We start from the raw sequence: 9,403 nt of genomic DNA, 5'->3' as shown, positions 1-9,403 counted from the left end.
AAGCATAAGAGACTCTTAAAAACTGAGAACAAACTGAGGGCTGATGGGGGGTGGGAGGGAGGGGAGGGTGAGTGATGGGTATTGAGGAGGGCACCTGTTGGGATGAGCACTGGGTGTTGTATGGAAACCAGTTTGACAATAAATTTCATATATTTAAATAAATAAATAAATAAATAAATAAATAAATAAAGTCACTGTGTGAGAAGTTTATCAGTAAATGAAGAGACCATGATCGATTCAATGACGTAAAGTTTAATTGGTAATTGATTACAACTTTATAGAGTGGAAATAAAGGAATCTGTAAAAAAAAAAAAGAAAAAAGAAAAAACACTGCATGGGAAAAAACAAGAATGGATAATTTGGTGATTTAGATGCGTATTTACACGGGAAAATGTCTCAGATCCTCTGGGATGATAAAATGTCTGTTGAAAGAAACATAAAAGGAAGATGATGGGAAATTTAATAAACCCAAATTATGGAATGTGTTTTTTTCCAGAGCACAATTTGGTTGTGGTTACGTACAATAGATAAAGAAAGATCAAGAAACGCGATAGAAAAAAAAAAAGAGAGAGCAAGTTTAATCTTCTTGCTGAAAAATATCCAGTAAACAGGCAGTAACATTTACTTTTAAATGGGTGTTCTCCTTTGCATGCATTCACATCTTATTAACATGAAAGACCAGAGAGATAAGGCGAAAGACTGAAGCGTATTTAATGCACATGGGAACTAGCATTGGGGGTGGGAGGGCAAGACTGTGGGGTGTGGGCGCGTTCGATTTATGTCCCGCAAACCTGTCGTTAAGTGATAGGCACAGAGAACAAAACTGCTCTGCAGCTGGAGACAAGTTCAGCAGGTTTCTGGACCAAAGAGGCAACTCACGGAAATGCCAATCTATCCACAGTCAACTCTTAGTCAAATAGTGTAGATGACAGATCTGGAAGGACCCACTGAAAGCCCAGTGGAAATATTTAGTTGCAAAAGAACACCAACAGAAAAATACAGCTCAGGGGGCCACGGACTCAGAGATGGTCCTGAGCCAACTCAAGGGCACGTGCTGACGGGCCGGTGGGTTCTGCCTCCCCACCATGGTTGCCGCAAAATGGAGCCTTCCCACAGCTGTTTGGACCAGCTTGTGGCACATTGTTGTGTCTGTTAAATATAATTAAGAACTGCTTGCTCTAGGGGAAATGAAGGATTTGATTAAGGGGGAGTGTTTCTTCTTCCTTTCTTCTTTCTTGCTTTTGTTCAGCCTTATCCAAATTTTTTTAACTGTTTCTTAAAACATGTCACGTTCTGGGGCAATTTTCGCGTTTTGTTATAGACAACCAAATGCCAAAGGCACATATTTATGGCGTGTGAGGAGTGTGTGTGTGTGTGTGTGCGTGTGTGTGTTGATGTGTGGAGATGAAATAAAGGAGACTTAGAAAGGGGAGCTCATCCCCAAGTGGTTTATTTTGGGCACCCCCCCCAAAAAAAAAAAACAAAAAAAGAAAAGAAACTCATAAAACCAAAACTGACTGCAGGAGATTAAGAAGAACTGTGAGCAAATGCCAAGCAGAGTATTCCCCAGGCTCTGAATGGCATTAGCACTCCGCAGCTATAATTTCTTTGTTAACAAGTCAACCCCCCCCAGTCGTGTCTGTGGCTTCTGGTGTGTCACAATCATCTACCACTACGAACGACCGCGGAGGGTGGGCTGGGGAAGGAGGATACATGACACCAGCCATCAATCTTTTACAAACCACAAGTTCTAAAAGAGCACCGGATTTACGAGCAAACAAGTCTGGGGAGCCCCCAGCCAAGGAGTGCAAGATCGAGGGTTTGGGATGACTGTGAACATGTCTGAGCCAAAGAATAAGAAGGGGGAGATGACGTGACAAAATAGGTCTTCCTTCTGGATTAATCATTCCGATCGGTGTCCAACCTGATTTCAAGAGTATTTCTCAGCTCCTTTTTCCTTTAAAGTAAAAATCAAATAAATGTGACATGCCCGTAAAAGTGACCAATACTTGGAGTGTGCTTATAGTTAACTAATATCCCAGGAAGGACACTGGTATTGACTTGATTCTTGGTGGGGATTCGGTTGCGTATTTGATGGATCCACTCTGTGGCTTGGGCAGGACCTTGAACACAGTCTCATTCAGTAAATACGAGGGCATTGAATTGGTGGCATTCTCCATGGTGGTTTTTCTTTAACCATCCCTTTCCTTCTCCTCTATTGTCCCCTCAATTATCAGATGCTCTTGGTACATGCCCCCAAATATTTTTAAATCAGCCTTTCCTTTCCCATGGCCAGAACTGCACCCGCCCCTCAAATATGTGATGGCTCAAATATCGCAATACCTACCTAGCCAGTCTCCCAGCTTCTGGCTTATCCGAGGACTCTTCCTAAGCATTCTCAAGCTCAAAAAGCTCTCAGTCACTTTCCAGTGCCCTTGGGACAAGCTCAAATCCCTTTGCTGATGTTCTGGACCTGTCACAAGTCCATCTCATCGTGTTCCTCCAAGTGTTCAACACACCTCAAAAGGAACACTCTGCTTGCATCAGGCCGACGTCCTCACTGGTCTTTGTAGCAATCTGAGTATGTCTACCAATGTAAATTTGCTTTGTGCTATTCACCCACTCGGCCCCACCTGGCATGGGCTCCATTCTCCCCCCTGTTTATCCTTCTACCCTCCTTGGCTTTGGCATCATATCCCACCTTTTCCATTGAACCTGACCTCCTCCCTTCCTCTGGAGGTAGACTCTCAGAAGACTAGTAGGTCTTTACTATCTGTTTCATGATCACCACCCAGTCCAGGCCAATAGTATGATCTCCTCTCTGGAGGGCCGCCACGCCTTCTTGAGCTCTCTCCATTGAAATCCTTGCTTTCATTCAACAATCGTTGATTGAAGACCTATTTTGTGTCAGGCACCATGAAAGATTACATGCATGGTAAGATACATTGGAAAGAGTCTGTCTTAAAGGCTCTCTTAGTCAAAAGGAAGGAAGTTATAATGCATTATGCTTCATTTGGTACAGCATATTGACAAACATATGCATATGATCTTTCTTACTGTTAGGCTCATCAATTCCTGAGGCCAGGGACTATACCATGGACTTCTTTTGTGATCACTATTAGCCTTATTGAGCATATATCTAGCCTTTGAAACACACCTTTTGCATGTTGTTGAATGTTTCAGTAACAGATTAGGGCTCAAAATTATCTAGACAATTGTCTCAACATCCCTCCATTCTGCAGGGAAAAAAAATCAGGTCTAGAATGAGACTCACATGGGCATAATATCTCTGAAAAGATCCACAAGTGACTAGTTGCTTCAGGAAAGAAGTAGTTGGCCAGAAAAATGGGATAAGAAGAACGTTTGTCTATGGACACATTTTTGTACTTTGGAATTTTGTACCATGTGAATGAGTTATTTACCGCAAATGAAATTAAGTGATGCATTCTACTCAACACAGTTTCAATGAATCAACGGGGACAAAACTCCTAAGACGCCAATTTTTTTCCGCTTCTATTGTCCTTTTGAGGACGGTTGGTAAAGGATAACTTAGAAAATCTTTACAATAGACACAGATGAAAAAAATCATAGGAAGAACGCAGGTGAATCCACGATGCACAATGACATTTCAAAAATAATTCTTAACTCTCTTTTTTCTGATGGATTTGCTTCTCTTTCTTCCTGCATCTATTTCCAGCCCGGATGTAAGTCTGACCGCAGAGACAAAAGGAAAAAAACCCCTCAGGCTTGGCATTAGCCACCTCTGTTTTGCTGGCCCTGATGCTTTCTGACCCACTTTCAAAATGACCAAGAACAGAGTCTCTAGAGTGTCCATCCCATGAAGAAAGCACTGCTTTTAGGGTGCTGACCATGATGTTAACACGGTCAGCGGACAAGAATTTAGTTACACGACATAATACTGATTATATCCTTTTCTACACATCCACCCAACCTTACTTTGGTAACCTTACTTTGTCAAGAAACAACATTTTTATATGGGTATTCTTTGTGCAAGCAACAGGAGGTGATTTTTTAGCAGGACATCCCTTTTAACAAAGCACCGGGTGCCCAGATTAGAGGGAGCTCACCATCATACCCTCAGAGTTGTTAATGAAAATTAAGAACTGTCCAAACTCTACGGAATATCTATTAGCTATGCGTTTCTCTTTTTTAATTTTCTTTTGTGAAAATCACAGTCAACCCACTTGTGATCATGTTCCCACTGGCATGCCTGGAAACTATTAAAAACAGATGTCCGGACCCAGCTGCAGACATCTGCGGGCGGAATAATCCTGGTTACATCATAAACACGTCTCTGTGCACAGAGGATACGGTCCCTTCAGGTGTCTTTTTTCGGTTTTCTTATAATACCGAATATATAACCTCCAAATCATAAACTCAAGGCGACTTCTTTTTGTATTTGCTTTGTCACTGTTTTTTCTGTCATTTGCTTTAACTGGTCCTGAAGTACGAGCTCTTACCTTGCACTGTTGAGTCCTTCCTAAAGATTGCAGTCAGACCACACATTTATACACTGAAACTAGAGATTTGTCTTGTGTACATTACCCACCCTGGAAACACCAGATCCTACTTTGTTGCATCCAATAAATATTCTATTATTAAGGAAAGGAAGGGGGGGACGATAACTATATTTAAAGCAAGTTTTACTTGCCTTCACCGTCATTGTGAATCTGGTATCTGGTTACTGGTTTTTGTTGTTTTTTTCGTTTTTAATTTGGTTACTGCCCCTCTGGTATTTGCAGTTTCTGAAATTATATGAGCCAAAGCAACATTGGTCCTAATTTTTTTTTTTCATAATAGGGAAGGTATGTCTGATTTTCTTCACGCTATCAGAACACAAGAGTAGGCTTTGGGCATGGGTAAAGGGTAATGATTGGAGAATCCCAAAGTATTGAATTGTCTGAAGAACTATTTAAAACTGAGTGATACACGGTGCTACTTACTCCTATGTCATGGAAGGTTGAGAACTTCCATGCTGACCCCTTGTTTCCCAACTGCCTTGTGGGAAAGGATTCTAACTCATCCCATTTTGGAAGGAATGGGTTTTAACCAGCAAATGCTGAGATCTCCAGAGCAAGATATCAACGAAAGATGAAATGAATGGTTTTCTCTTCTCCTTCCCCCTTCCCCCATCTGCCTCCACCCAGTGTTTCGCTCCCAGGAACCCACGCGCGTTGAAGGCCTCTGTGTTCTTCTCCGGCAGCAGATCCGGGAAGGAGCGAGCTAGAGGAAGATCGCAGTGCTGAGGGATTTGGAGCCTCCTGAGTGTGTGTGGCAGGCTTACCGGGAACCACAGCTTTGCCCAGGGCTCATGTGTGCGCCCAAGCCGTGCTGAAGTGCTGAGCCAACGGATGGCCTAATGTAACCAGAAGGCCTCACCTATGCCTGCTTTCGTGGGTTAACATCACGGTAACCCTCCAGGCTGCCCCTAGGGGCGCAGAGCACAGTAGAGAAGAGGCCTTCATCTTCTTTTCTCCAGGCCCAGGGAGTTACCTAGTTAGTAGGTTTGTGGCAATTAAGCAAAAAAAGAAAGAAAGAATGATCAAATCATCAGCTCTAAAAGAGATAGGAACGGATATATATGATGTTTACTTCCACTATTTTTCTGTTTTCAGGAGATCCATTAAAATTTAGGGAAAATACCTTCATTCATTTTTTTAAGTACACAGATAATTACTGATTATGGTGTTAATATCCTTATGATCTTTCCAGATTTTGCTTTACTTAAGATCCAGACCACCTTCACACACCCTTTGGTATAAAGGATCACAGATGAGTAAGGACAAACGTTTTGGTTATTTCACAAGTTGAATAAGTAAACAAAGAATAATAATTATAAGTCATCAAAAATTTATTTTGAGACCATGCAAAGAGAGACAGCAGCTAAAGAAGAAATACACTGTGGGGGTGCCTGGGTGGCACAGTCGGCCAAGCGTCTGACTGTTGATCTCAGCTCAGGTCATGATGTCACAGTTCCTGAGTTCGAGCCCTGCATCAGGCTCTGCATGGATGATGCAAAGCCTGCTTGGGATTCTGTCTCTCTTTCTCTTTGCCTTTCCCCCACTTGTGTGAGTGCGCTCTCTCTCCATCTCTCTCTCTCTCTCTCTCTCTCTCTCTCTCTCTCAAATAAATAAACTTAAAAAAATTAAAAAAGAAATAAATTGCCTCGGACAACAGGATGAGGATGAAAATATTTTTATGAAATTTTTTCTAATATGTTGTTTGAAGTCTTCCAGATCAATATTTTCCAGCCTCTATGATTCCCAGTTTGGTCCCCTCTCTTCCTTTTCCCCATTGCCCTTTGTGCTTTGGTACACACACTCCCAAACACTCTTAAATCAGAAACATCTACTGGCTCCTGGACTCATAGGATTATACCAAAACGCAAAGAGAAAGAACCCAATCACACTGAGTTTGTCAAAATTGACCTATGAAACTCATAACCTAAGTGATAGTCAGGCACACCAAAGGTTTTTATTTTAAGAGCTGGGTTTTTGAGTTTCAATAGACTAAGCCTATTGAAGCACATAAAGTTTATGACAGAAACAACAAATTGGAAAGAGTATAGCTGAAAACTGAATTACAGCTCCACTGACAGAGGTAGGAAATTAGGAAAGGAGAACAGTAAGGTCAGATGCTGATGGGGACCTGCAAGAAACTTCTCTATACCCTGCGCTATGCCCACCCTGAAGCTAGACGCTGGGGGGAAGGGAACTGATAGAAGCTCCACATAGATATATGAGCAAAGAAGAGACTGGGATTCCCGAAAGAAGCCAAGAAAGTTGAGAAACCCCAAGCAGAAGTCACCTTTACCAGCATAGTGTGGCAGCCAAAGAGGGAAAATGGCAGCCCGCCTCCCCTCGCCCCGCCCCTCCCTCCATGTCTCAGCCCCAGGAAAAGTGTGAGAGAGCATCCAAGAGTTTTCCTCGCCCTCTTACTTCCCAAAGAAGCAAAGGGCTGAGAAAGCCAGGAAGCCAAAGGGGAACTTCTAAATCAATTTGAGTTTAACTTGCCAGTGTGGACCAACAACCAGACACAATGGTGTGGCTATACACAGCTCAAAGAATGCTTCAATGAATAGACAATGAACACAGAGGACCAGACGCCCCTCCCCTCCAATTCACTGACAATACACAGCCCTCCCCTACATTTCCAGATACAGCCCCAGGGAGAATTTACCCCTGGTTGACTAAATTTTAGTGCCTATCATTAGGTGGAATAAAGATTCAATTGAGAAATTAAGTGGAAGTTTTTTTTTTTTTAATTATATTTTTTGCACACTTAAGTTTGTGGATAGTGAAAATTATATCCTTGCTATGCTATATTAACAAGAAAATAATAATATATAATGGCCACGTAGTAGAGAATATTTTAAAAATCTTAATACCCTGCTGAGCCTGACTAGGTTATCCCTGGTAGGTCACTCTCATGGTTGTGTAAGAAATAAGATTGATAAAATTTAAGTAAGAATACAGACATCTAGGAATTTTTATCTTATTATTCTTTTATTCTAATTATCAGGTCTTTCTTAATTATTGAATATGAAATATAAACATGAAATTATTCTGGCTGGGCACCAAAAAAAAAACAAAACACAAAAAACCAGAAAGTAGAAGAAATGAAAAGCAACTAGGGTCACAGGGACAAGAAAAAAGTAAGAGCTACATCTCCATAACTCAGAGTAACATAAAGAATGAATACCTCTGGGGCACCCGGGTGGCCCCACCAGTTAAGCATCTGACTCTTGGTTTTGGCTCAAGTCACAATCTCACAGTTCATGAATACGAGCCCTGCGTTAGGCTCTGTGCTAACAGGGTGGAGTGTGCTTCAGATTCTCTGGCTCCCTCTCTCTCTGCCCCTTCCTCGCTTGCGCACGTTCTCTCCCTCTCTCTCTCTCCGTCTCTCAAAAATGAATAAATAAACATTAAAAAAAAGAAGAAGAAGAACAAATACCTCCACAGTGATCTTGAGGACTTCATAATAGTCAACACTGAATAAATGTTTTTGAATAAATAGCTATGTTTCTATGGTGTATCCAAAATCACTCATAATTTTGCTCCTTCTTCCTCTCCTTCCATGAAAAGAAAGCAATAGTTGAGCCCCTTAAATTCTCACTTCATGTTCTACATTCTCAATATTTCTACATGGGCTGATTATTTTTATTTATTTATCCATCCATTTAACAACGATGCACTGAATGCCTGGTAAGTGCCCAGCACTCTAGGGTAGGGAGAAGTTGGAGAAAGAAGCAGTCATCCTAAATGAAAGTGTCTCGCTGAGGTGGGGACATTGAGGAGACACCTGAAGGAGGTGAGGAGGTAATTTCGGGAAGAGCGCTCCTGGTGGAGTAAACATTAGGTGCAAAGGCCTTGAAGAGGAAGCATGCCCGGTGTGTTCATAGGGCAAGGCCACCAGTGTGGCCGAGGCAGACAGTACATTGGAGAGAGAAGTAGGAAATGAGGTCACAGAAGTAATGGGAACCAGATTGCAAGGCCTGCAGACCACTGTGAACACGTTGGCTTTTACTCTGGAGGACGGTATGCAGAGGGGTGACATGATCTGAATTACATCTTAACAGGACCACCCTGGCTGCTGGCTTGAGAACAGATCGAAGGGCGCAAGGACAGAGACAAGACAGAGCATTAGAGCTGCTGAAATAATTCGGAGAGATTCTGGTAGCATGGATGACACCAATAGTCATGGAGGTAATAAGAAATGATCAGATTCCAGATGCATTTTAAAGATAAAACTAGTATCATTTATGTATGGATTAAACGTGGTGAGAAAAAAAGGAAGTCAAAGATGATTCTGAATTAGAAGAACCAAAAGTTTGGGGCACCTGGGTGGCTCAGTCGGTTAAGCATCCGACTTTGGCTCAGGTCATGATCTCGTGGTTTGTGAGTTTGAGCCCCACATCGGACATTGTGCTGACAGCTTGGAGCCTGAAGCCTGCTTCAGATTCTGTGTCTCACTCTCTCTCTGCCCCTGCTCATGCTCTGTCTCCTCTCTCTCTCTCTCAAAAATAAATAAACATTAAAAAAAAATTTTTAGGGGCATCTGGGTGGCTCAGTGGGTTAGGCAACTGACTTCAGCTCAGGTAATGATCTCACAGTTCTGTGGGTTCAAGCCTCGCGTCAGGCTCTGTGAGGACAGCTCAGAGCCTGGAGCCTGCTTCAGGTTCTGTGTCTCCCTCTCTCTCTGCCCCTCCCCCACTCACACTCTGTCTCTCTCAAAAATAAATAAATATTAAAAAAAAAAATATATATATATATATATATATTGGGGCGCCTGGGTGGCTCAGTCGGTTAAGCGTCCGACTTCAGCTCAGGTCACAATCTCACGGTCCGTGGGTTCAAGCCCTGCGTCGGGCTCTGGGCTGATG

This window comes from Puma concolor, chromosome B2 (genome assembly GCF_028749965.1).
Source record: "Puma concolor isolate L17-30 chromosome B2, mPumCon1.1.hap2, whole genome shotgun sequence".
NCBI lineage: Eukaryota > Metazoa > Chordata > Mammalia > Carnivora > Felidae > Puma > Puma concolor.
This window is presented reverse-complemented; position numbering follows the sequence as displayed.